This window comes from Calypte anna, chromosome Z (genome assembly GCF_003957555.1).
Source record: "Calypte anna isolate BGI_N300 chromosome Z, bCalAnn1_v1.p, whole genome shotgun sequence".
Taxonomy (NCBI): domain Eukaryota; kingdom Metazoa; phylum Chordata; class Aves; order Apodiformes; family Trochilidae; genus Calypte; species Calypte anna.
In genome coordinates, this window is record NC_044274.1 from 836,941 (window position 1) to 862,013 (window position 25,073).

Sequence of the window (25,073 nt, forward strand, 5' to 3'; positions counted from 1 at the left end):
GGAGATAATGCTTCATTCTGCAGGGACAGAGTTGTTAGCAAATGCATTGCTTAACTTTTGTTTTCTGTGTCTAATCACTTTGTTGATTTTATACTCTTTGGAAAGATTTACTTACTTAGGAAATACTGTGTCTTGTATAAACAGAGGAAAATTCATGTTCCTAAAATTAGATATTTTGTAAACACCACACAGTAGAGCATTTAATTTATGAACTAGCTTATTAACTAATGGACATTGTCTTTTTGCCCTCTCCTAATTTTCTCATTTATATTCCTACTTGGTTCCTATTCATTTTTCCCCCCTATCTTTTATCTTTTTTTTTTCCCTTTTTCTTTTATCTCTGTCTTTTAAAACTGAAGTGGTTCATTCACAGGAGTGGCAGCAGAGCGGTGAGAGTGCTCCAGGTTCATGTCAAGGTTTGATTAAAGCAGTTTGGTCAGGCTGACAATACTGATGCTTCTTCACATCTCCTTGCCTGTCCCTGAGGTGCTCAGCAGATCCTGAAGAAGTGGTGATGTCCAGTTAGGAAGTTGTCCTGGCAAAGGGACAATCAGCAGAAAGGAACCTGGGATGGCTTTCGGCAGCTCCCGGACGGCTCCCGTCGGGTGTGTGGCTCGGGAGATGCTCCCTTCCCAGGGATGTGCTCCTTCCTCTGCTGGGGGAAAAAGCCTTACCAGTGAAATTATGGGCAGTAAATTGTCATTATTTTCTTTTTCACCCCAAACCTTATTTAGTTGGAGTGCAAGAATGTAGTAATATTCAAACGTTGTCTATAACGGCCTGAGCTTTACTTCTGAGTCCCTTGAGAATTCAGTCAAACCCAGGGTATTGCAGGATTATTGGGTCAGCAGTGTGGGCACTCCTTACCTTTTTGGGGGTCCCAGCTTGTCCAGGTGTTTTGTTATCTCATTTTCTTTTTTATTCTTTCCTTCTACTGATGTTCTGTAGGACAGGAACAATACTGCAGTTCACGGAACCTTTATTGTCTGAGCACACTGGGGCAAGATTTAGTCCTCTTTACAGTGCAGATCCAGGTTAGGGAGCTCTGCTGTTGCAGAGTGTGGTGTTGGGGCAGTGAAGAAACATCTTTCAACAATAGGGATTCTCCTAGATCCAGAAAAACCCCACCTCTGTCCTATAGGGCCATCTGCATCTGCCCAGTATGGTAACTCAAGCCTTTCATTCAAAATTGCTCCCTTTAATTCCAGTGTTTCCTTCTAAGGATGCAGCAAAGCTTTTATTTTAAATTTCCAAGTGAAGGGACGTGGATAGAGGAAGGAGCTGAAAATGCTGTAATCCAAAACTTAAACAGACAACAGATAAGGTGATTGGATTTTTTTTGTTGCATTTCTGTGCACACTTACGGAATGCCTGGGAATGCCCAAGTGTCTCATGTGGCTGTGGAATCCAAGGTTCCACGATAAAAGCATGATATTTTAAAGTTCAAAAAAAATGGTTTTTAACATATTTTTATATGTAAAATAAAAATCTTCTGTCTCTGTTGTTGGGCCAAATTGTGATAGGTTTGTAAAGAGGGCAGTGCCTAATGCCACGCCTAATGGAGAATGGGTATTTTCTTAATCCGAAATAGAAAGAGCTTAAATAGAAAGTGCAGGATTATAAAAGAAGCAGCTTTATTCTTTTTTAATATAAAGTTCTTTCCCTTTATTCAGCTCAGTCCTATCCCCATTGCTGGAAAAAACCAAGTTCTGGGGGCCTCTGCATGGCAGGCTGAAGCCCCCTGCGCTGCCCAGCCCAGCCCCTGGCAGTGGGCTCACAAGCACTCTGCCTCTCTGGAGTTGCTTTGCTGCTTTGGTAATATTTGTGCAATCATATTTTACTGCTTAAGCCTCTTCCTTGTCCCTTGCTGTCTGGAAGACCTAGTTCAATGGGAAATTAGAGCAAATATAGATAATCTGGGAAAGATTTTCAAATTTGCCCCTTGTATTTATCAGAAATCAAGTCGAAAGGAAAACAAAAAAAACCCCAACAATGCTGGGTAAAAATAGGAGCAAGTTTAAAAAAAAAAGGATAGATATAACACTAAAAAAATCTATTTGAGATTTGAGAGGTATCTATTTGAGAGGTAGGAGTGTTCCTGGGCTGGGGTTTGTGCTGATGGGAGGAATCCTGAAGGCGAGGCAGGGGAGGCCGGGGCTGCTGCCGCTCCTGCCGTCACAGATGGCACCCATCTTGCCTCCTCTGACTTCCCTCACAGGCTGGCATCTTAATCTAACGTAAGCATCTCTGTGCTGCTGATGGCACTGGAGGGGTAGGGGTCTGTGCAGAGCAGGGGGGCTTAGCCCTTTCTCAGATAAGGGGCTGAGATAAGATGGCTCTCCCAGGGTACCCGTCTCTGCGTTCCCATTGTACAGGCAGCTTGGTGACTTGATGCCTGCTCTTTAGATGGCTCAAGTTAAATGAGATGAATCCTGTATTAAAGGTCCCTTGGATCTACCTAAATCCTTTTTTTTTTTTAATTCTTTTTTTAATTTTATTTTTTTTTAGAACACAACCCCCCGTGTTCTTACATCTCTGAAGCATCAAGAGCCCCCATCGTATAGACTGGAAAAGCATTCTCTGGCTGCAGCATTTATGTTATTATTTATGGATTGATTACACTTATTAAAGGCTGCCACTGTGTTTGGTGGTGTGCTTTTTAGAGGGTTAATTGGTTCCAGTTGCAGAGTTAATTGATTTCAGTTGGCTCCCAAGGAGGAGATGTGAAATGGAGTCTCTTCTGAGGGTGACACTTCCCGGGAGAGGGAAACACCTCCTCCCCCCTTCCTGCAAGGAGCAATTCTCCTTTGGACCTTAAGAGAGGAAATTTTCTTTGCGTTGCCATTTCATCTCCTCCTTCCCAGTGCATCCTCTAAAATGCCTCCTTCCAAGTGGCAGGGTGGCTATGCAGTCATGGCTGAACATCTCCATTATTAGCATCTTTTGATTTTCTTCCAACTCGGTGACTAATGGCAACAGATTCCAAATAGTTATTCTGAGACTTTTGACTCAGTCCAAATTTTGCCTTAAAATGGGTTTGCTTGCACACAAGAGCTGTTTTGCTCTCCTGCATTCATTGTGCCATTTTCAAGTTATTTTCAACTTGAAAAGGGTTTGGTCTTTTGTAATTTAATCGAAGTTTCCTGAGAGGACATCAAGGAAGAACATCTCATTTACTGATGGGTGAAACTGGAAATGTCCTTCTAGAGAATGATGAAAAATTCTGGCTGCTTTCTGCCTAATACTCCATTTCTGAGCTGGGCTCAGCTTTTCTGCTGGGGATTCACACTTGTGTCTGGCTCACTCAGGAATACTGCAAATATCGCACTTCTTTTCCTCATTAGAGGCAGCTAATTAATAAATATGAGAAAGTTAACTGATGGGGAAAATGTTATCTGAGCAGTGTGACTTTCTAACCTTGACTTTCTTTGGAGTAATCAAAAATAATAGATAGCAGGCGGAAGGAAGTGGTGGTGGATTTATATAATCTGTCAGATCCACAACTGGAATAAATCAGCATAACTCTGCAGACACCCACCATGTTGGGCTGGTTTGTGCTATCTCAGAGTCTTCTGCTAGGAAATGAGCAGGGTGAAGTCTAAAACACCTTGATTTTAGTGAGGGGAATCTTTGGGAAGAGGACTATGGAGCTACGGCTCCATAGGTACTTGGGAAGGTGCTGCTTCCCACCCTTCCTTTTCAGCTTTCATTGTAAAATGAAAGTACACATTTCCTGGTTGCTTATTTGGCTGAAGCCTCCTTCAAGCACACATTCAATAATTTGTCTTATTCATCTCCTCATCATGCTCATGGTGATGTTACATTCGCCTACAGCGAGGATGCAGTGCTAGAGGAAGAATGAATATGGATGAATCGATGAATACAAGTGCTGTAAGTGATTTTTAGAGCTTCTCATATTCAGTTTGACAGTCTTGGGTGGAAGGCTGGCAAGATCAGGCCCATGTTTTCCATCATCAAGTGCACTTTATGTGCACTTTCCTCCCGAGTTGGAACCCGCTCTTTGGGCTATTGAAAGCCCCGGGAGTTTTCCTGCTGCCTGCTGCCTTCCCTGGGCTCTCTGGCTCCCTGTTTTCTGCAGGTTTATACATTTCATTGCCCTACATACTCATGCTAATGAAGGAGATAGGTACAGGCATGGAAAAGCATGATATGAAGAGGTGGACTTGGGGAAGGAGGGCTCTGTTTATTTACTCCTCCTCTTAGCCTTGCCCAGAGAATCATTTTCTCCCATCCTCTGCTGGAGGTTTTGCTGGGAGAAGATGTTTGCAGGGGTTGGAACAGCCTGGTGGGAAGCTGTTTCCTTGTCAAGTGATTTACAAATCGACTTGACTGCTTTGCACTAATTTGTAAGGGAAACTTCCCTTTAAAAAATTCACTGTCGTCCTTATAACTAGTGTACACTTTGTATTTCCTTGTCCTACTGTTTGGGTTATAAACATATTTAAAAAAAATATATTCACACACACAACATTACCATGATTTGGCTTAAGCATCTGTGGTTATAAGTGCACTTCATTTCACCTAATTAAGTTATTTAGTCATTTACACATTAGCAGTGTACTACATATTCCACTTTTACAGGAACTTATTTTAATTATACCCACAGTTCTGTTCTGCTCCATTATAGCCATAGATCAAGCTGAATAATAACCATTCTAAAAGCCATATGCTAAAAGAGATTAGAGGTCATTAAGGCCAAATTAAGGTAACATTTCTGCTGGTCACAAACAGAAGTCTAACCAACAATTATCTTCTTTCAGGGCTGTAGCTACAGTCCTCTGAGCTTTTAAGATGACAACCAAAGGACAATCTCTGATTCCTAATTGTTGGCGTTGGTTTCAGAGGTTGTAATTTCTGAAATTAATAAGGTTTGCTAAGGCATAACAACGTTTGTTTGTTTTGCACTGTCTGATCCTGCTGGTTGCCAAAGGGTCCCCAGTGTAAACCTGATCCTCCAGCAGTCCTGCAGAGAGCTGTGTGAGCATCCCTCCCTCTGCTCCCGGGAGCTGCAGGGACCACTCGGGGCTGCTGCCTTCTGCAGCTCTGGGCTTCACTCTCTGCTGCTGAATAGAGTTGGATCTAATTGTCTCAAGATTAATTTGGGCTCAGAGCTTGCACCTAAGAAGCTTACCAGTAATTCCCCCCCCTTCCCAAGCGAGTCTCGGTGGCATTTTCCTCTAAGGAAGGGAAGAGCTGAGCTGCAGACAAAGTTGCTGCCAGGAGAGACTTGGGTGTCACATCTGTGGGGTGTGCTGAGCAGCAAACCAAAGTCTCCCACTACTCTCTAGCATGTAAAGTTAACTGTAAGTAGTGTGGTTTTCACTGTCCAAACACGTTCAGAAAAAAAAGGAAGGCTCCTTAGCTCCTTAGAGTTACATCCCCCATCGAGTGGGAAAAACTCTGCCCATCACACTCAAGAATGCAGAAAAATCTGGAGGAAACAGCTCAGACAGGACAGAGCTCCTTGAAAGTCAGTGCCCATCAGCTCAGGAGGGAGAGGAGGGCCTGGGAAGGCTCCTGGGTGAGTTGGGACAGGACTATTCCAGCAGTCCCTCCATGCTTCCAAGGCTCTGGCAGTGGCACTGAAGTCCCCTTCCTGGGGTGCTGCCCCTTGGCTTGCTTTAGCCAGGACTAGATACTTTTTTTTTTTGTTTTCTTAAGTAGGAAGTGTAAAAACTTCCTAACTTTCCCAGATTCCACATCACACTTTGCAACAAAGTAAGCTTGGGTTGGTTGTTAATTTCCCACTCTTATGGTTGCAAAGAAAAATATTTACAATAGCCTTACCTAAAACCAAGTTCCTAAACAAATAAATAACCAAACAGAGCAATCTGGGGGCATATTTGCAACATTTAGTTGGTGTTTGGCAGAAAGCTGAAAGGAATTAGCCTTTTTTCTGCCCAGTGCCATACTGGAATGACTATTGGGGCCCTTTATATTCCAGAGTCCTATGAGATAGTGTAGGGTAAGGATTACAGGATGTCAGGTTGGAAGGGACCTCAAGGATCATCTGCTTCAACCCCCAAATATTATTTGAGATATCTCAGTACCCTGCCAAGCTGAGACTTAAAACTTTCCAGAGCTGAGGAATGGAAGATCCCGTGACCAGCTGGGATTCCTGTTGCATCTCACAAGTAGCAGCAGAAGAAAAGAATCAAAATAAAATGTCTTATCTAGTGGATTTGTTAAAAACAGGTAGTCCCACAGTTTCTCTCCATGTAGGACTGGCTGGCCATGCACTGTTATCATTCCCACTTCTTTGTCTTCAGTTGGACTTCAGAGGGAAGGACTTGTACTGCAAAGCATTCCCCTGGTGTTTATAGCCATGGGGATGGAGCTCAATTCCAGTTATTAGGGTGCTGGAAAAGGAATTGAAGGCTGGAAGTGAGGGTTTGGATGAACAGCTCCAGGTGCCTGCTGTTGCTTAGGTTGTCATGCTCTGCCTTCAAATTGTTAAGGTTTTGGGTCCCAATATCATATTGGAATAATGTTGCAGCATCTCAGCCCTGATGACCAGAAATCTTATTGTAATGTTTTGACAAAATTTAAATCTGGCCAGTTTACATTCCCTTGTTCTTGTTCCAGCACTGAAATAGCATCTTTCCCTTCTCCATCTGTCCCCCTCCCCCAACGTGTGGCATGTCTCTGCAGGGACGTGCCTTTTTTTTTGAGAGGAAAACTCAAGCAGCCATTTGTGGCTCCCAGATGCACACGTGCACTTGCCCCTGTTGGGTTTGCTCCCTCCTTTTCCCTAGGAAGGAAGGGAATGCTGTGACACCAGGTGCTGTCTCCATGGTTACAAGGAGGTCCCATCCCAACACAGCTGCAGCTGAAGCCTCCTCCTGGTGTCCTCTGGGCTCCCAGTGGGGGTGGAGACCCTGGAGGTGATGGGTGGGTGGGATGCCCAGGTGGGATTAGTTAAGCTGATGAGGCAGTGAGCTGGGGTGTCCAGGTGGGACCAGTTAAGATGATGAGCCAATTAAGGAGGAGCTTGTGAAGGCAGGGGTGGGTAGTGGCTATTTATGGCCATGTGTGGCCACCTGCCTCCATTTTGTCCACGGGGCTCCTTGCAGACTCTCAGGAGTTGTGTGGGATGGCTGCTTCTTCCCTGAGGTAAGGAATGGAGAGCAGGAACCTCCTGCTGGAACCCTTGGAACAGGAGTGGAGGTGTATGTTGTATTATCTGCTCTTACCTTGAAAGGTCTGTGGGTTTGGATCTGGTTTTTCCCTCAGAACTGGTGAATTCCCCATTTCTGCTTGTCTTGAGGAGGTGGTTGGTAAGGTGAGGAGCCTTGGGGGCAATGCCCAGGGTGTATGTGTGGCTCTCTGTGAGGTGTCTGCCAGTTCTTTTCAGAATATTCTTGCTTGCTTTCCCCATGCAGGGATGGGATTTAGAGAGAACTTTGCTTGCCAGAGGTAGAACCTGTTTTATCCTGTATCCTGTGAGGCTGTTAGGGCTGAAATAGTTAAATCCCACCTCCTCCTCTGAAATAGAAATATTGGCCCAAAACCTCTTCAGGCCATGGCTGGGTTTGGGGGTATGGAGGTTTCTGTGGTGGAGTCAAGAGGATCCCAGTGCCCCTCTTGTGTGTGTACCTCCCAGTACCTCCCAGTACATGGGGCTGGGGATGTCCAGTGGCTGCAGCACCAAGGGAACTGGCTGGTGCTTGGTTTTTTGGGGTTTTTTTCCCCCTTCTGCTCTTTTCCTTAAATTTTCCTGTGCAGACCAGTGCAGTCCTGCTTGCATTTTGGTTTCCCTTCCCTTTGAGCTCTGAGTCCTCAGTAAATCCTCTCTCCTCTTGCTGAAGCTCAGTCAGAGCACACGCAGCTCCTGTGCTGTCCTTGGGATCAGAGCTTGGCCTGGATGGAGTTTTTCCTAAGCTTTGGTCCCCATCCCAAGGACTCCTGCTCCAGGAAAGGTGCTGCTGGAGAAAAGGATCCCTCCTTTAGCCCCCCACTTGTGTGCTGGGCTCTGGGCTGGATGTGTCTCTGCTGAGTTTCCTGCCAGACTCCTCGTGCTCCTGCAACTGAAGAACTTTTCTTGCATTTGGTGGCAGAACCTGCTAAGCAGTTCCAGGGCCTCTGAAGTGTGCCTAATGTGCAAAGACAAACTATATTTAAAAGTGCTTTATTCACAGAGGAACACCTCTAACCTTTCAATATGTGAATAAGATGTCAACCCAGTTCTGGAGCTCCACCAGGTTTTGACATGATAATGCATTTGCAGTCACTCGTGTGCCTGCATTGGTGAAGTGCAAGAATTTGCCCATGTTTATTTAAATAGTGCAAGCTTGGAACGTTATCACCTCTTTATTTGAGAGGAAAAAAAAAGAGACAACAAAGATGACATCACGGGAGCATCGTGCATAGACAGCTAGAGTTTGAAGGGCAGGGATTTTAAGGTGCTCTCTGCTTTTGGATGACTGGAGAGCCCTGGAATAAAAACCAAGTTTTCTTCCTTAAACTGAAATGCCTTTAAGTGTATCAGTGTTTACAAAAGCACTTTGAGCTTCCCTGGCTCCAGAATTAGTCATCCAACTCAGCTGAATTCCACATCTTGGGATCAGTGAGCTGGAGGAAGAAGTTGAGTTCTGGAAGCTTGGCCATTGGTTAAGGTGTGAGAAACCTCCCTTTAAATCTGCCAAGTTAAATTAAGGAGAGGTTTTGGTCACTGGAATGAGCAAAAAAAATTGGTTTTAAGTAGTTGTTTACTTATTTGTTTGGGGATTTTTTTGCTGTTGAGGTTTGGGGTTTTTTTTTGGAGAATAGGCACTGGACTGGCAGCTTCTGTGCAGCTCTCTGCAGGCTGGAAGTTATTTTCAAGTCTGGATTTTGTTCTGAGAGTCTTGAAAATTCATAAATACCTTTGAACCCTTTCAGGAAAATAGGGAGTGTGCATTGTGCTGGGCATGCTTTTGTAATCCAAAGATTAAAAAGAGGAAATAGTGGTAAAATGGCAAATGTAACAGCAATTAATTGTGGATATGGTAAGAAGAAGGTAGGCAGCTCTATGGAATGATTTTCTGAAATAAGTGTGGAGGCAAATAAAAATAATGTGAGCAGTAATAGGGCTAAATCTGGTAGTTATTATGGATTTAGCTTTTTTTCTTGAGTCATTGTAGCACGGTGTTCTTAATGTTTATTTGGAGTATGAATGCAAGGAGCAACTTTACCAGTTTGCTTGTCACACAAGTTGATATCTAAAGGGAAAATATCACTGATGGAAAAGCAGAGAGACTCAATAGATCTATTTGGTCTCGCAGGCAGTCCATTAATTTGCTCAAATTAAATATTATCTTTAAATATTGAAAGGTTAAATGTACACTGATAATGGATTTAGACAGCCATTAAGTCATAATTGCTCTCTAATGTAGTTAGCAAAAGACATTATTTGATATAACTTATTGAAAAGGGACTAAAAGCCCCAGGATTTTTTATTTTTTTTTCCACTTGCCCTTTTTCATAGAAACGTCCAAGATTAAATTCCATTTTCATTGAATACCGTGGGACCTTCTCAACTCTGGGAGGGAGCAGCTTGGGCTCCCTCTTGTTGGGTGCTCGAGTCCTTGGGGAGAGATGGGTCCTCTCTGCCCCTTCTCAGAGGGAAGGAAAGCTCTGATGCTAATTAAAAGGAAAACTCTTGAGACTTTAACCCCACAGAAGGGGAAAAAAAAATAAATCAGGGTTTGTCCTGTGAGTGTGGTGAGGATGGCAGCCCAAAGGTAGTCAGGAGCATCCTCCTGGGCTTGTGCTCTGGGGGCTCTTCTTGGAGCTGGGCTGTCCTTAGGTGGGAAACAGAAACCAGGGCTGAAGGACCCAGGAATTATGGTCCCCAAGGTTGCTGGAAAGCAAAAAGATTTTTAAGTTTTCCTAATATTTATCTGGGAATGTCCCTGGGTGCCCAGCTCCTTGGTGGATGAGGGTTGCTGAGCCCTCAGGGGATTTTGGGGCACTCAGTGCCATAGTCTAGTGACTGTGGCAGTAGTTGATCAAGGGTTGGACTTGATGATCTCTGAGGTCCCTTCCAACCCAGCCTATTCTATGATTCTGCTGCAGATTCCTTTTGGTAAAGGTTTCCTGAGAGGGTTGGAGGTGAGGTTGGTTGTTGGGGGTGACAATGGTGACAGTGGCAGTGCCAGGAGGTGGCTGGAGAAGCCCTTGCTCCTTGGAGAGGTGGCAGGGAAGCTGGGGGGGTTGCTTGGGGGAAGGCAGCTGGGGCCCTGGGATGGTTCAGCTGGGAGGTCTGACCTTTCTGCTTTGATTATTTAATTGGTTTGTTTGTTTCTTAAAGCTGAGAAACCACCTTTGCAGTCCAAGTTGCCTTGCAAAAAGTCTGCTTTTTGGGTTTTTTTCTTTTTCTTTCTTTCTGGGCAGTGGCAATGTACAGATGAAGGGCTCAGAATTAAAAGTGGTAATTTCCAGAGCTGCTCTGGTTTGGTTCAGAGCAGGATTTCAGCCTATGGTCTGTGAATTTGGTGTTAAGAGATCTGGCAGGACTTTTATGTCGAGAAGAAAAAGATAAATATCAATATTTTCTTGGATGGTGTCTTTTGTTTAAAGCCTGGAAGGGCCTTGAGTTGTAAGTAGATGTTATCCTCTAAATGGGATGGTTTTCTTCTTTGGCAAAATGTAATGAGATAATATCAAATAGAAGACTGAAAGGAAAATGCTGTTGTCATCTATTACAGTATTATAAGTAACAAAATAAAAATAAAACTCCCTAGGCTTTTGTACTGCTTGGTTTTGACATTTCCATGCAATTCATGTCATGTAGGTTATGAATCAGAGTGAATTCTTCTTAATTTTCCCATTCTGAATTTTATAAAATTAAAGAACTAACCAAAACTCACAGCCCTCCCAAACTGCTGCAGAATGATTCACAATGCAAAACTCTAGAGGAAATCTAAATTAATTACAAACCCCAAGGAGAGGGTTTGTAAAAGAGAGGTTTGACTTCTATCTCTTATTTTTTCTGGGTTGTTTTGGGTTTGTTTTTTTTTTCCTTCCCCATCAGGTGAAGGTGTAGTGATGGTGAGGCCACTCTTAGGACCTGGCAAGGCTGTGACCAGGGAGTGTTTTCAGTGAGTCAGGGGATGCTTAGGTTAAGAAACTCAATTGATTGATGAGTTTTTTGCTCTGGGAGCTAAATCATAAACTTGAACCTCTGAGAAATACCTGGGTTAGATACCTTTGAATACATCTTTGGCACCTGCAAGGAAATAGTTCCTGTTTCTTACAGATGAAATGACTGAAATGCCTTTTGTCTGAATGAATTGGGGGCTTCCTTAAAAACACATCCTGTGGTTTTTAATTCCTGATGCTTTATCCTTTGGGCTTGGAATGCAACCTTTGGCTCGGTCGTCCTTTCCTTCTTTCATAGAATCATAGAATCCTTGGGGTTGGAAGGGACCTCGAAAGATCATCTAGTCCAACCCCCCCTGCCAGAGCAGGGCCACCTAGAGTACCTCGCATAGGAACGTGTCCAGGTGGGTTTTGAATGTCTCCAGTGAAGGAGACTCCACGACCCCCCTGGGCAGCCTGTTCCAGGGCTCTGTCACCCTTACAGTCAAAAAATGTTTCTGGATATTCAACTTGAACCTCCTGTGCTCCAATTTACACCCATTACCCCTTGTCCTATCACTGGTCACCACTGAGAAGAGCCTAACTCCATCTCCTTGACACTCACCCCTTACATGTTTGAAAACATTGATGAGGTCACCCCTCAGTCTCCTTTTCTCCAAACTAAAGAGACCCAGCTCCCTCAGCCTTTCCTCATAAGGGAGATGTTCCACTCCCTTCATCATCTTAGTAGCTCTGCGCTGGACTCTTTCAAGCACTTCCCTGTCCTTCTTGAACTGAGGGGCCCAGAACTGGACACAATACTCCAGGTGCGGCCTCACCAATGCAGAATAGAGGGGGAGGAGAACCTCTCTTGACCTACTAACCACCCCCTTTCTAATGCACCCCAGGATGCCATTGGCCTTCTTGGCCACAAGGGCACATTGCTGGCTCATGGTCATCTTCTTGTCAACCAGGACCCCCAGGTCTCTTTCACCTCCACTGCTCTCCAGCAGGTCAGCTCCCAACCTATACTGGGCCATCGTGTTGTTCTTCCCCAAATGCAAAACTCTACACTTCCCCTTGTTGAATTTCATCATGTTTCTCCCTGCCCATCCCTGCCCAACTTTCCTTTTTTTTTTTTTTTTTAAGGAGAGCAAATGGTTTTGGGTAGGTTTTTGTGGATCCCAGGTTTGTGAAGTGCCCAAGAACAGGGTGAGATAAAGCAGTAGATGGGCAGGGCCTCCTTGTTCTGCTGCTTCCCTTCAGCATTGCCACAGACAGCTGTGGGGGAAAAAAAATCAAATGTGTGTCCAGGAGGCTTACAAAAGTGTTTTTCCTTTGGAAAACAGGGGAAAAAAACCCCTTGTACAGTGGGGCTCAGCCTTTGGTGTCAGCAGTGTTGGCTGGCATGTACCTGGAGCCAGAAAACCTGTCTGGTTGCCCCAAGAATGCAAGAAGTGACTCCCTTGATTTACTTCCCCTCCAGGCTCTGTCCAGGAAGATGCTGCAGATTACCTCTTCCCTTTGGATGGAAACCTCTTTTGTTGAAACAAGAATAGGTGTAGCACATGTTGAAAATTAATTAACTCTGGATGGTTAATTCTCCCCCTTGTGCCTTTGCCCTTGCCCCATTTGATGGCTTTACCATGCTGGTGCTCTGCTATTTTTGGTATTTAAAATGGGCTTAATTAGGAAAGGAAGGAAAGTGAACTGGCCTGGCTGCAAAATGGAAAAAAACCCAAACCCCTAAACCTGCAAAACTAATAAATGTCTGTAAAATGACAATTCTAGAAGGGCAGCAGTTTATTTTTTAGCCTTTTTCACTCCTTGTCCATACAACTGACATTTTTGGACAGCCTCCACGATGACTTGGGGGGGATTGGGCATGGACATTGGGTTAGAAATCCCTAATCCCTTTCTAGTGGCTTTCCTGGCTGGGTCCTTCTGAGGCACAGAGGTTTGGGGAATGGCAGGAAAAGAAATGCAGCTATTTCAGGTTGGGAATCGTGACGTCTCTCGTTGGGATTCGGGATTAGGATCCTGTTTTTCTGACCCCACGGTGCCACACAAGCTCCTGTTACTGTCACTGGATATATTTTGGTAGTCATGCTTCAAATGAGGTTTCCTGCTTGGCTCCAGAGCCTGCAGGTTTCTCTGCACCTGTTTGCCCCAAATCCAGCCCCAGTTCCCAGGGCTGGCACAAGAGGGGCTTTGTTCTAGCAGAGAGCCTGGATCTCAGGGGCTCTACCTCCCATACAACAAGTGGGTTCCTACTCCTCTACAACACAGTGTTTCTCGTGACTTGTGATACTCTAAAGGTAGTTTTAAGGAGATTTTTTTTTTTTCCTGAGCAGAAACCAAGAAAACAGTTCAAGTCCTTTTACCTCGAGGGCCTGGCCCTTTCCCTGGAGCTGCTTCTTCACCTATTCCTGGACCTTTTAACCTGCATTCCTGTAGGGTGATTTTCCAGCACCTTGGAGGGTGATTTTCCAGCACCTTGGAGGGTGATTTTCCAGCACCTTGGAGGGTGATTTTCCAGCACCTTGGAGGGTGATTTCCCAGCACCCAGGAGGCACAGAGGAAATCTGAAGCTGCTGTGGTGTAAATACTCTGACAAGCACTCGTTGCTCCAGCATCTGGAGAGTGGCAGGGCTCAGCAGTGGGACAAGAAGCAGATAGGAAATCCTTCTCTTCCTCATCCCAAAATGTTGACAGATGGAATTTCATCTTTGTCACACTTTCTGTAAGACTTTTGGAGGGGGGAAAAAAAAAAAAAAAAGCAAACCAGGAAGCGAAATATAATTGTTTTCCCATCTTTGTCCAAGAGAAGTCATCTTGTTTGCTACCTCTTGGAATTGTTTACTTCCCTCCAACTAGTTTTCAGACAGAATTTCCCAGGACAAAGTTGGCTCGTTTTTTAGAGTGTGCTGCAAAAACTCCCTGCTCTGATTAAAGAGATCCATTGTTGCTAACAAGCTGGGGCCAAGCAAAAGCTAGGTTTTATTTACTTGAAAAAAACCCCAAATAACCCCTTAACACCGAGGTGGTCTCAGCCTGAACTGTAACCTTCTTGTGCCTGAGCAAGCCCAAAACAAAGAGGAGGATCCTTCCCCAGGAGCTTCAACTTGTAGTGTGAAGCAAGGGGGAACAGATGGACAGGCAGATTGGGGAGGGCAGGAAAACAAAGGGCTGGTATTGTTCAGCAGAAATAGCTGTGGTCAGCCCTTCCCAGCAGCTGAACCAGGCTGAGGACTGGGGAATAAGGGATGGAGTGGCCCACAGAGGGCATGGGGAGGTAGTTTTGGGTTGGGAGAGGGTGAGGCTGGTGGTGGAGATGAGCTGGAGGTTTAGTGTCAGAGCTGAGATGGGGAGATAGGTAATGAGGAGGCACCCTTGGAACAGTAATAATAATAATAATAGGTTTAGGATGGAAAACTGAGAGGAACCTCCTGTTCTTGAAGCAGGATGAAGGAGAGAGGGGGGAAGAACAAGGAGGAGGTCATAGTTTTCTTTGTTAACTTCTTCTTTGGAAGGAAGTGGCAAAGCACTGAGAATAAAGAGGGATGAAGAGAGGAAAAGGCAGCTGGGGCTGTAGGTGTGTGGGTCTGGGAATCAGAGCTGGGTAGTGGGAAGGGACCAGAATTTAAGCAGCAGAGAAGTTGTCTGGGGTGAAGGACATCTACCTGGTGTGGGATTTCTGCCCAGCCAGCTGGGATCACAAAAGGAGGAATGAAGCAAGCAATTGCAGGGGGAATCTGCAGGGAATCTCCTGTGTAACAGGAGAGGGAAAAAAAGCCCCAAAGGTGGAGAAGAGTTACAGTGAGAACCATCAGTGCCTCTGGGGAAAAGGAAAGAAGGATGGAAAGAGGGTTGGGAACAGGTCAGTCATCCATCATTGGGTTGAAAAGCTTGGAAAAAGGGAACAGAAGGAAAGCAGAGGATGGTGGAGAGTTGGGGGGAATAGGGGAGGTAAGAAGCCTGCTCTGAAATGGTGGTTTCACTGGTTTGGAGACTGACTCAGGGAAGATGGCACTTGGGTTTTTAGGTGGGAAGGGATTGAACATCCCATGAATAACTGGTGTACAGGAGTGGAGAGGTATTGCCTATCAAATGCCTGCTTATTGCTCTGTCAGGTGGAGACAAAGTGCACTTCAAGGTGTGTATTGATAAGAAAAATCCCTCGAGTCCCCAAAAGAGAACAGGAATGCAGAGAAGAGCAGAAGAAAAGGGAAAATAAATCAGTTGAAGAGATGCATAGACTGAATGTTCTTTAAGGTCCTTTCCAACCCAAACTCTTCTATGATTTTATGAAATAACAAGGAAGGGTATTTATGCAAGACTGAAATTAGAAGAGTAAGGAGGAGTAAATGATAGGATTTGGAAGGGACAGAAATGGGACAGGAAAAATATACCAGGTGGGTTGCCAAGTGTCAGATCAGGAGAGCAGCTTGGGGAAAGATGTGTCCTGGTGAGAACTGGGAGGAGGAAAGTATGGAAAGGTTGGGAATAATTGAGATCTTCTCAGCCCTGTGTGAAGGGCACCCTGTCCCTGGGTGATGGGGCTGCTGGCAGCAGGGTGCAGCACCCTGGGCAGAGCTTTTTCCAGAGACACCCATGGGAGAAATGGTGCTGGTGGTTGGGTCCAGTCAGTGCCTCCTCCCTTGAATGCAGATCTTCCTCTGGGTTTGGAGGATGGCTTGGGAAAAGGATGGGAAATGCCTCTCCCTTGGGGTTTTCACTTGATGCTGAGCTGGTCTGGCAGGGGATGAGTGTAGCTGTGGCAGGGAGCTGGTTGGTGGTGTGGTACCAGAGGAATGTTGGAGATGGTGGCCCGGAGCAGGATGCTCAGTGTTAGGTGTGCTGTGATTGCCTCTCCCACTCCCGTGTGTCATTCAGTGCAGATTTAAATACCTAATGGCTCTCATCAAACAACATTTCAGCTTTCTATGAAATCCTGCAAATGTTCCTTTAGCTCACATTCGAAGTAACAATGGGTGAAATGAGCTTGAATGGGAGGGCTGTGTTTCAGGCTCGGGGGTTCTGCAGCTGCTGGTGATGACAGTGGAACACTTGAATTGAGCTGCAGCCTGGTATTCAGCAGCACTCTGCCCATTAAACCCCGGAGAAAAAACAGTCTAAATGGGCCGGCACATTTCCTTTTCCACACTATTTTCATCTTAGTCACTGGAGTGTTTCTGTAGAAAATAATTTATTTACTGGGAAGCTAACAAGGAATGTTTTGGTCACTGCGAGCACCAGATGTGGTGTTTGGATTGGAGCAGGAGCAAACTTTAATTCAACAAGGAAGTCTTTATGCATTGAGATGGATTTCACGTGACCAGCCCTGGCCTGGCCAGGGAAATGGGAATGGGGCTCGGATGGGGCAACAGAGCCAGGAGCTCCCCCGTGCCTTAAGAGCTCTTTAATGTTATTTATTTCTTTGGTGTTAGGAGTTTGGGGCTTCAGTTGCCCAAGGCTATTGCAGTGTGGCCAGATGTCCCATGGAGGAGAGAAGTCACCCCGTGGAGGCTGGGGAGTGGTGACGTGATAACCCAGGGGGAGCTGGAGAAATGGTGCTGGGAAAAAAAATAGGTCTGTGGTTTGTTAGGTTGGTTATTAAGTGTTATCATGGAGAAGCTGAGGTTTGAATCGAGTTGGAACCCTGCTGTGCGGTGTGCTCCAGGCAGTAGCTGTCATATCCTTGGCCACAGGTAATTTCACTTCTCCCACCCCCTTGTGCTGTTCAGCTGAATTTTAGGGGTGGTTTGGGTTTGTTTTCTTTCTTTTTTTTCCCTACAAAAACTCACACACCCAGGAGAACCAGTAGCACTAAAGAGAGGAAAGCAAAGCTGTAGGATGCATTATCATCAGAAATACTCAGATATCAGGAGCCAAATGCCCTTGTACGTGTCGTGTCCTGGTGCTCTGGCCAGCCTTGCTCTATTGAATCAGGAAGAGGGACCAGGCTGAGGAGCTTGGCAAGATGTCCAAAGCTGAAATCATCCTGTCTGCTTCTCCACCAGCAAATGGCAGGGGCTGGGGTCCCTGGGAGCTTTGCAATAGCTGTCCTGCCTCTTATTTTGCACTGCTTTTTTTAATTTAAAAAATTATTTTCTTGCTTTCATCCTCCTTCTGAAGCATTCAGCCAAATTTGCTTAAACCTGTGACTTCAGCATGATGAGCTGCACAGAAATAACCCATTTCCTTAAGCTCAGTTTTCTTTCTTCCAAGAGTTTTCAGGAGGGCTCATGGAATGCCATGACAACTCGAGACACCTTTCTCTCCCTTGTCCTGAACTGTAGTGCAGGCATAATCCAAATCAGGAAAAAAGAGTTGGTGAGTGTTTCAACTTTAAAGAGGAAAGCAATTGGTAATACTCTTAAAAAGTATTTGGTGGGATGCTTAGAGCCATTTATAGTATTGATCTTTTGCCACCACCTTGGGCACATGGGGGGTCCCTCCAGCAGCTGGAATCCCCCCCTCCCACCAGCCAGAGCTTGGCTTTGCCTTTCCTATTCCTTTCTGCCCCTTTCTTCTTGGCTTTGATTGATAGCAATGCTCACCAGGAGCTGTTTCTTGACATCTTTAAAAAAAAAAAAAAAATAAACCCCACAAACCCTGAAAGCATGAATGCTATGATAGTGTTATGTCTATTTTTGAAAGTAAGGCTGTTAATGTAAAAATGGTGCTGATATGCTGGAGTGAATGATAAAGGGAAGATTATTAAACCCTGGAAAATTGCTAATTTATTATTTTTCTCACCTAATTTTGATTTCTGGTGCATGATTATAGTGACACATCTTCAAAACCAAGTGAATTGCTGAGAAATGATTTGCATATTGCAAAACGTTTTTGAGACTTTAACATTTTCCAAAAAAAACCACAAAACCCCCAAAAGTTTTCCTTGTATGGGGAAGCTGTGCAAGTTACCCATGGTTTTATGGTTTATGAGGATTCTTACCTGGTCTGGCTGGTTGCTGCTCCCAGGGGCAGTGGGTTTGGGTTCCCATTTCTGCAGTTGTCCAGGGAAAGCTGTGGTGCTTTCCTGGAGGGAATGAGGGAATAGAAAGGAAGCACTGAGCACAGGGGCTCCATCCCCAGAGTCTGCTCAAAGTGGGTGTCAGGGAGGCTGATTCTGCCAGCACTGAAGGAATTTGGGGCTGGATCCTCTAACCCTGGCTGATGGGCTTGGCTTTGTTTTCCTTTGCATGGGATTGGCACTATCTGAGCCTTCCAACCACCAGGAGGACTTCTGTGGGGTGGTGACACTGTGCCTGGGCTCTGGCTGGTGCAAGTCCCCAAGTTACACATGTGCAGAGGGGGTTTTGGCCAATTTTTGGGGGGGAGGAGGATAAGGAAGCAAAGCCCCCCCCTGGTGTGAAGATGAGATGGTGCTGAGGCTGAAGGCTGTACTGTGTGTGGGTGTCTGCCCCAGCACAGCATCAGGAGGCTGGGGGAGGTGACACTGCTGTCCCCATCCCGTGGGGCAGGGCAGCTCAGCACTGCTCCCCCTCTCTCAGGGCTCACTCAGGAGCTCCTGGGTGATGGAGCAAAGTGGGGACCCACAGCCTTGGCACAGCCATCCCTCTGGTGTTCCCCATTTCCTTTGGGTCTGTTCTTGCTCCTCCTGGCATTAGCTGCAGGAACGTAAGCCTTGGAGCTGCTCCAGATGTAAACAGATGTGAACAAGAGCCCAGATTCTTTTTTTTATCTTCTTTTTTATGTATGTGTGTAGTGTTAATTTGGTGGTTGCTGCTAACACCCACCTAAGTGCACCTTGCTCTCTGTGTGCAAGAGCTCATTTAATCAAAGGCTTCATTTAGGGCTGGCTCCATCCTGCTCAGGTTGTGGGGAAGCTCCCATGGCCTTAAAGAGTCCAGGACCCCACTCTGCTGCTCAGGTTTGAGAAGCACAGAGCCATCCACCCATCACTGTGGAACCAGGTACCCAGGCACTCCTGGAAATCGCCTCCCTGCACCTTTGAGCACCCTTTAGGTGTCTTGCTTTGAAAGTCAAATCAAAAAAAAAAAACCCTAAATGAAATCAGTGGCAAAAGTGACCTTAGTGTGCAAGCAATAAAGCAGCTGAGGGCAGAGGAAACGAGGATCACTTGGATTTTTATTCATGTATGAAACAAGCTTGAGACTTGTTAATTTTGCTGAAGTGCCATGGCAACATACATATCTGTTTTGCAGCTTAGGAAATGTATTTTTGGAACTACTGACTCACACACTTGAATATTTCTGCTGTACTAAGAGAATGTATTTCCTTTTGCTTTGGTGCAGCCATTCAGCATTGCAAATCACAGCAGGTCCTTTCTGGTCTGGTTTCTGGAGCAGTCCCACCTAGGCTGGGCACCCTCCCATCCTCTTCACCCACACACAGAGCCCTGAGCTGGGCTCTCCAGGTCCATGGGCTGGGTGGTGGAATCGTGAGGTTGGCAGTGAAAAATGGTCAAATATCATGGGATTTGGTTTTGCATCTGAGGCAGTACAAGGGACCAGGTTGGCAGATGCTCTTCAGACCATGGTGCAGTGGGGTTGATCTCCAGGGCTGACTGGGAGTCCTTGGAGTGCCAATACCATGATTTCAGGGCATCTCTGTGGTGTTGGCATCATTGCAGGCTTGAAAAAAGCCTCAGTTTGGTTTGGGGAGGGTTCTGCCACCTTGGAGAGGAGGGCAGGCAGTCCCCAGGGAGATGCTGGCAGTGATGGGGGGACCCCTCTGGGTGAAGGCAGTGAGGGATGGGGCTGGGCTCTTCAGGAGAAGTTTGCATTTTCAGGTGACACAGCTGAGAGGTTCTGCTGCCTGCCCTGTGGGTCTTGCTGGACTCACTCCTCATCTCCTGTTGATGGAGGCACTTGGCAGCCCCAGGCTGGCAGAGGTGGAGGTTTCCCAGTGAGGTCAGGACGTGCTGTGTTCACCCTCTGTCATCGAGGGGGGGGTGACAAGGAAAACCTAACTTTTCCTTGCCAGAAGGACACAGGTGGCACCCCCTGCTCCTGCTCTGAGTGTTCAGTGATGCTCCTGAGGTCACCTCCCTCCCTGCTCAGCCTGGTGGAGCAGGCTGCTTGGAGTCCAGTTTGGTTTCCTTTAGTCCTGGGATGCTAAGGGAGACATTTATGGGTACTTTGAATAAAAAGCTAAGTCCAGCATAACCCAAAGAAACTCAGTTCCTGGGCTGGATAGGATATAATAGCATTTACTTACCCTAAAGGTTATTGTGGGGCTTTTAAAATGAGTATTTAAGTGCTTGCAGTGCAATGTACTATGCTAATTAATTGTTAGCATTTCACTCCCAAGTACATGGATGCCTTGTCATTTAGAACCCAATTACTTAAAATATCTGCCTTGCAAGTTTGGTTAGTTTATTGTACTATGTTTAAATAATAATAATAATAAAAAAATGGGAACAATACCAGTAGAGGAGAAATTATTTAAAAGGAAAGCTGGTTCTCTGTACTAATTTATAAGGTGCTAAAGCTGCTTAGAGACATGTGGCATGTTGTGCAGAAATGTTCTGGACAAATGTATGGAAGGTGTAGGCTGGGGAAGGTCTGTGTACTGGAGGAGAGAAGAAGGGGGTGTCATCAGAGAGCTGGGGACACTTTTACCTGCCTTGGAAGAAGTCTGTCCTGGCAAAGGGCTGGGCTGGGTGACACAGCAGGGCTCTGGGTGTCTGGCTGCAATTCCATTTGGCACTGGACTGTGTCTACAGGCTTGAAAGTCTTACCAGAAACTGCTCTGGATTGTGCTCTCAAGCCCAGGTGGCAGCAGTTTTACAGCATGTGTTTTCCCTTCCAATTTGCACCACTGAAAGTTGTGGAATGTCTTTAACTGATAATTTAACTCCCTACCTACTAATTGGACCAAGACATAACTTTGCAGCTTTATCTCTTTCCTATTCCTCATTTTATTTCTGCTTCAATTAGTGAGTGTGCCTTTAGCAAGAGACTAAGATTGTTTTTCTATCGTTTTAAAGATTTGCCTGCAAGAGAAATGCATTTTATTGCCTGTCTTCTCAAGTGCTCAGCTGGCATTCTCCCTTTCCCAAGGGATGGAGAGCCCAGCCAGCTCAGTTCCCATAGGTTTGGTCCCTCTTGCTGGTGTATTCATCTGGGATATTTTATGGTGTGGGGGTCGTTGAGCCTGGTTTGCTGCTGTTTCATCCTCAGCAGGATCCTTCAGTGCCTTTGGAACATTGGGTTTAGTTGTTATTATTATTATTTCTGAGTTACAGAAAGGCTTGGGACCTCCTGGCAGGGTAGTCTGGAAGTCAGCTGGGTTCAGGGCTATTGAGCAAAATATTTTGAATTTTCCTACCCAGAAAATCTCCATCCAGTGAGTCTGAGAATGTGAAAAGCCAGGGACTGGTGTTCCCGGGTTGCCAAGACAAAGAGTGGGCAGTTGTGTTTCTTGTGGGCTCTGAGTGTGTCCTGACAGCTTCCTGCACAGCTTCCCAGTTGGTACAAAATGCAGATCCTGGTTGCCAACCACCATTAATTGCTTATTACTCATTATTTAATTCAGTGCTCTGCTTGACTGTGCACTCAACTTGTGCAAAATTCTTTTAAGAAATAATTGGTTTGTCTCCTCTTTGCTTTCAAGATCTAAGCATGCAAAATAGAGACCTTAGAAGGTTGAAACTTTGATTTCATAGCTTGTGTAAAATAGCTCAGTGGACACAGGCTCTTTAAAACCTGGAGAATTTATAATTAAAAACCCAGCATTAAAGTGCATTCTCTGGGGAGTGGATCTATCTGTGTAGTCTGGGGGCATCCCAAGAAATAGTCCTGCTGCCTGGTTAGCATCTTGGGATGGGTGCTTTAGGTTGGGATGGCTGCTTTAGGTTGGGATGGGTGCTTTAGGTTGGGATGGCTGCTTTTGGTTGGGATGGCTGCTTTTGGTTGAGATGGGTGCTTTGGGTTGGGATTGGTGCTTTAGGTTGGGATGGGTGCTTTAGGTTGGGATTGGTGCTTTAGGTTGGGATTGGTGCTTTAGGTTGGGATGGGTGCTTTAGTTTAGGATGGGTGCTTTAGTTTAGGATGGGTTCTTTAGTTTAGGATGGGTGCTTTTGGTTGGGATGGGTGCTTTTGGTTGGGATGGGTGCTTTAGGTTGGGGTGGCTGCTTTAGGTTGGGGTGGCTGCTCTAGGTTGGGATTGGTGCTTTTGGTTGGGATGGGTTCTTTTGGTTGGGATTGGTGCTTTTGGTTGGGATTGGTGCTTTAAGTTGGGATGGCTGCTTTAGGTTGGGGTGGCTGCTTTAGGTTGGGGTGGCTGCTTTAGGTTGGGGTGGCTGCTTTAGGTTGGGGTGGCTGCTTTAGGTTGGGATGGGTGCTTTAGGTTGGGGTGGCTGCTCTAGGTTGGGATTGGTGCTTTAGGTTGGGATGGTTGCTTTAGGTTGGGATTGGTGCTCTTTAGGTTGGGATTGGTGCTCTTTAGGTTGGGATGGGTGCTTTAGGTTGGGATTGGTGCTTTTGTTTGGGATGGCTGCTTTAGGTTGGGATGGCTGCTTTAGGTTGGGATGGGTGCTTTAGGTTGGGATTGTTGCTTTAGGTTGGGATGGGTGCTTTAGGTTGGGATGGGTGCTTTAGGTTGGGATGGGTGCTTTAGGTTGGGATGGGTGCTTTTGGTTGGGATTGTTGCTTTAGGTTGGGATTGTTGCTTTAGGTTGGGATTGTTGCTTTAGGTTGGGGTGGCTGCTTTAGGTTGGGATGGGTGCTTTAGGTTGGGATGGGTGCTTTAGGTTGGGATGGGTGCTTTAGGTTGGGATTGGTGCTTTTGGTTGGGGTGGCTGCTTTAGGTTGGGATGGCTGCTTTAGGTTGGGATTGGTGCTTTGTCTTTATCCATCTCCTTGGCCCTGTTCTGCTCCCACCTTTGCCTTTCCAAAGAATAATGTCTTGGGTGAAAATGTTCCTGAGGAGAACTCTGAACAGCAAACGTGTTATGTTTTGTTTTAAATGTTCCTCATTTTCCTAAGCAGTAATTAGCCAAAAGAATTAAAATAGTTTGTTCTGAGCTGGCTGATAAATGACTTCCTTGCTGGTTTTCCAAGCTCCTCAGTGGCTGCATCAGAGCTCCAGAAGGTCAGGTTTCCTTGGATTCATGCTGCCTTATTCCTCTGGCATCTGTGGGGCCTTGTGGCCACTTAGACCTGCCTTGGCAAGGGTTCCATTTTGGGGATGAATTGCTCATTTTGTCTCTTGTTGCTGATTTTAAATTGCCAATTTTCAGCAGGTATTTCAACTTCCAGGATTCTTGTTAATCTTGGCTTTGGCAAAAACTCCTTCTCAGTGAGTCCCTTCACCTGAGCTTGAGTGTCCACAAGTGACACAACCAACTTCCTCCAAGTAACTTTCCCTTCTGCTAATTTCTCTTGATTTTTTTTCTCTGCTGTTCCCCACCCTCCTCTTCCTGGCTTCACAATCCATGTTTAGCACTGCATAATCTTATTTCCTCGTGTCCACCAGGTTGCCCTGTGCAACCCTTCCCAGCATCTTCAAATACTCTGCATCTCTCTGGTCTCCAAAGATGTCACTTAATAGAGAAACTGAACCTTTCCCTAGTCAAGGTTTAGGGGTTTATTTATAGCCTTCAGTTGTGTTCAGTCCCTCCCTTCCCCAACGCCCTTTTCTGAAAAAAAAACCCCAACCAAACCACAACCAGGCCTCTCCCTTCTCCTTTTCTGTGGCTTTTGAAGAAGAGTGAACTTGTTGCAGTTTTCCAGAGGAGACCCCTGGGTATTGCAAATCTGTGCCCCAAATCCACACGTAACCAAACGCCGGTTTGTTCAGTTTGGGGTTTTTGCCTCGTTTTTTAATTTTTGCTTTTGTTTTTTCACAAGTTGGGGGAAAAATGTTCTGATAGCATTTTTTTTTTTTCCCCCCAGCATTTTGTTCTTGTACGCCTCTGCACTTCCTGGGGCTGGCCAGGACCAGAAGTGGAAGTGCTGAAATACCAGGAGCCAGACTGTTGTCTGGATTTCCCACTCACTTGTCCAGACACGAGCAGCCTGGGCACTTGGGATAAATCTCTGGAATTTCTGGGTACTCATTTGAACCAAGCCTCTCTCCTTCTCATTCAGGGTGAGCTGGTGATGCCAGGCTTGTTGGATCTCCTTGAGATCCCAGGTTTCTCCATCCAAATGAATCTCTTTCTGCACTTCCCCAAGTAATCCAATTCATCTTCCTCTCCTGGGAAGAAAAAGGTTTCCTCCAGGTGGAGGGATGGAGTTAAATCTCTGGCTGTGCTCCTCATTTAATGAGCTTCAGCTCCCCTCTGCTAAAGAGCTGGTTCTGCTGGGTCTACTTTATAGGAAGTAGAGGGATTTTTCTTGCACTTTAGCAATTCTGTCCCTAATTCAGATAAGCAATCTTTGTGTGACATTAAAAAGAGGGAGTGAAATCCTCATTAGTTATTTGGTCCCGATTTTAAATTGTGGTTTCCAGCAAGTTGGATGAAACTTGTAATTTAATTGTAATAGGCAAAAAGTCAGCAGTTTAAATGATTTTTTAGTAGCCTGATGATAAGCTTAAAACTTTTTTTCTGCCTCAAAATGAACGGTGACACTATAAATCTGAACTCTTAAGTGATTTGTATTATCTGTGGTAGTGCTTGGCTTGCTTTGGGTTTGTGTCCCTCTGTGGTGCAGAACTGGTAAATCTGGGGGGGGAGGAGGAGGAAAAAAAACTTAGCTCCCCTTTGGTTTTCAAGTCCAGCCCTGAACACTTGAGCTGTTGGGTTGTACTGGGAGAAGAAATGGAAATGAAATGTTCTATATGTGTTGGGAGAAAAGCTTGGGATGTGGGTGCTAGGAGTTTGGCCACTTACAACCAGTTCTGTGGAATATGAACACCAAATTTGCTTCAATATTCTAGTTAATTTATATTGTTTAATTACTTCAAGTTTAGATCTCCAAAGAAGCCAAAGTTTTAAGTTTATGCTGAATTCTTTTAAAAAGGAAATTATATTTAATTCCAAATGTTTGAAG

The 25,073-nt window shown here is 45.5% G+C and overlaps 1 protein-coding gene across 6 annotated transcripts in view; it reads left to right on the top strand.

The window, feature by feature from the left end:
• Window positions 1-25,073, top strand: part of TCF4 (transcription factor 4) — a 223,918-nt gene that overhangs the window by 13,104 nt on the left and 185,741 nt on the right. The gene's annotated exons all lie outside the window — the stretch shown is intronic.